This window comes from Mandrillus leucophaeus, unplaced genomic scaffold (assembly GCF_000951045.1).
Source record: "Mandrillus leucophaeus isolate KB7577 unplaced genomic scaffold, Mleu.le_1.0 Scaffold322, whole genome shotgun sequence".
NCBI classification, from domain to species: Eukaryota; Metazoa; Chordata; class Mammalia; order Primates; family Cercopithecidae; genus Mandrillus; species Mandrillus leucophaeus.
In genome coordinates, this window is record NW_012103388.1 from 4,115,460 (window position 1) to 4,117,501 (window position 2,042).

The 2,042-nt window shown below is 46.2% G+C and overlaps 1 protein-coding gene across 1 annotated transcript in view; it reads right to left on the reverse strand.

The window, feature by feature from the left end:
* The window catches only part of RBBP8 (retinoblastoma binding protein 8), a 104,747-nt gene extending 102,859 nt beyond the window's left edge, over window positions 1-1,888 (reverse strand). Inside the window, exon 1 of the mRNA XM_011988097.1 lies at window positions 1,643-1,888. The gene's annotated coding sequence lies outside the window, so the exon portion shown is untranslated. The remainder of the gene's footprint in view (window positions 1-1,642) is intronic.
* Between the last annotated feature and the right edge of the window lie 154 nt (window positions 1,889-2,042).

Here is a 2,042-nt window from a genome sequence, read left to right on the forward strand (position 1 = left end):
AAACTAAATATGAACTGGATTTTAGATATTAGGGAATTATTAATTTTCTTGGGTATGATAATGATGCTTTTTTTTTGAAAGGCCTTATCTGTTAAAGGGATATTTACTGAGATATTTACAGGTAAAGGGATATATTCTCTGGGATTTGCTTGAAAAAGAAAATCCAGCTAAAACAAACAAAAATGGATGTTGGGTGAAGAGATGAAACAAGGGCTGAACTTCAACAATTTCTGAAGATGGGTGGATGGGTATGCAATAGGGTTCATAATTCTAATATTTCTCTCGTATACGTTTACTTCTGCAAAAAAGTTTTTAAGAATTAGGTGCACTGCATTAGTCTTGTTTCCAAAGAGGTTTTCATTCTATTTTTAACTCTAACGGACAAACAAATGGGCCTATATATAATTGCGAATAAAAGTCACCATTTATTGTTTTCCACATACCAGAAACTGTGCTGTAGAAAATTTATATTTATATATTATTTAATATATAATTATGTATTATTATAGAATATTTGTATTCTACCTAACCTTCAGAAAAACTCTATAAGACAGACACTATAATTTCACTGTAGAGTTGGGGGAAGAGGCGTAAGGCAGTAAATTACTTGCCCAAGGTCACACAGCTGGGACATGGCTATGTCAGGGATGGAAATCAAGTCATGAGACCAATAACTGTAAAATACCTCTCTGCAGCAAAAACAAAACAAAAAAAAGGACATAAACTATTTCTATGAAGTCAACAGTTTAAAATAAAGGTTTAATTACTTTAATGATCAAAAAAGTATTAATACATTCATTTAAAGCCAAGAGTGTAAAATAAGCATCCTTTACGTATCTATCTACAAGTAAGTGATGTACGGTGCTTTAAAAACAAAACATAAAAACAAAACATTCAACTTGCAAATTCTAGCTCGCAAAACCCTTTCCACCTACCCCGCATGCCCAGCACTTGTTGTTAGCATCTCTCTCGGCACTGAACCGTTATTCGAGGTACAACAGTGTGCATTTCTCAATCTCTCAGCACGGTGCGTCTTGCGTCCCAAGTTGCATTCTGGCCTCAAAGGCCTGTAACTGTTTAATACGTTTCTGTGTATTCCTTAGTATAAACCACCACACTGCAGGGGTTCACCAAAATACTCGCTGCCATACCACAGGTATTCCCACACGGGTAAGGAGAGAGGCACATCTCGAGTCACACAGAGGACTTGAACAAACTGCACGGGGCATCTGAGCGGTCCTCACATGGGCGGAGCAGAGCAGAGCTGCAAAAAGCCAGGCTCCTCCATCTGCCTCTTCCCAGGGGCCCGCGCGGGTTCCGCGTGCGGGTCTGGCCAAAAAACCTCCGAAGCGCTCGCTCGCGCGCGCCGCAGCCGGCGCATGCGCGGGACGCGCTTGGCGGTGAAAGACGCTTCCTCAGCCCGCGCGGGAGACCGAGAAATAGTAGTAAGTGAGAGCTCGTCCTCTCGCCGGTCCACAGCCACCGAGTGTAGCCCGGGCCCGGCCTATTTCCTCAGACACAGCCCCAGAGCCGGGCGGCCACCCCTACCCCGTGAGCCCTTCGCCAAGCGCGCAGCTCCAGACCAGAAGTAGCCGCTCCGACCCAGAGCTCCGGGTGGGGTAAAGAGATTCCTTTTACTCACCGCCTCCGAGATTGCCTCGGGATTGGCGAAAGCCCCCGAAGGGAAGCGAGCACTTTCTGACGCTGTGAAGGGACGGCTGGTCGCTCTTCTCTTTCGCCCTTTCCCTTCACCAGAATGCCAAATCCTCGGTGGGAAGGCCGACCCCTCCGGACAGCCCGCGCTTTAAGGCCGGGGGCGGCCGGCCGGGCTCGGAGGCGGCCGGACCCGCCCCGCCCGGGAGCCCGCGCGACGTCACGCGGGAGTTCCAGCTGCGTCACGCCCCTTCCTCCACCAACAGGTTAAGAAGTTTGAACAGATTAGTAAATATTTTAATATGTGTTCTTAAAATGAAACCATTAACTAGCTACAACTTAAAAAGTATAGTGATTAGCAAGTCTACTAAACCTCACATCTGGCTCCT